Source organism: Mus pahari, chromosome 6 (genome assembly GCF_900095145.1).
Source record: "Mus pahari chromosome 6, PAHARI_EIJ_v1.1, whole genome shotgun sequence".
Taxonomy (NCBI): domain Eukaryota; kingdom Metazoa; phylum Chordata; class Mammalia; order Rodentia; family Muridae; genus Mus; species Mus pahari.
In genome coordinates, this window is record NC_034595.1 from 77154409 (window position 1) to 77155154 (window position 746).

A 746-nucleotide genomic window follows, 5' to 3' on the forward strand; every position below is an offset into this window, starting at 1 on the left:
CAATGTAGTTTAGCAGGTAAAGGTGACACACACACACACACAGGACCTAAATTGAATCTATAGAATGTATGTAAAAGTGGAAGGAGATAACCCACTCCACAAAGTTATCCTCTACCTTCTACACGGGCATATAAATAAATAAAAGACACAAGGGTCTCATACAATGCCCAGTATGGTTGGAACTGGGATCTGTGCTCTCGTCCCATCTCTGCCCCAAATTCACCGTATTATCTCCAGCCAGTTACCCACATCAAGTACTGGTACCCTTGACTGTAAGAAACAGGGAGACCGAGTCAGGTGTGGTGGCAAACGCCTTTAATCCCAGCACTTGGGAGGCAGAGGCAGGCAGATTTCTGAGTTTGAGGCCAGCCTGGTCTACAAAGTGAGTTCCAGGACAGCCAGGGCTACAAGAGAAACCCTGTCTCAACAAAACAAAACAAAACAAACAAACAAACAAAATCTGTCCCTCTCTTATTTTTAGAGTGAGTTAGAGGCACTAGAGGTAAATAAGGAAACAAACAAACAATAAAACACTTTTAATAGTTGCTCAAAGAAATAAAAATAAAAATAAAAAAGAAAACCTATTTAGCCCTTGGTTCCAAGAGGAAAGTCATTTTTTTGTGGTCCACAAAAGTATCTAACCAAGCTGGGTGTGGTGGTGCACACCTTTAATCCCAGCACTTGGGAGGCAGAGGCAGGTGGATTTCTGAGTTCGAGGCCAGCCTGGTCTACAGAGTGAGTTCCAG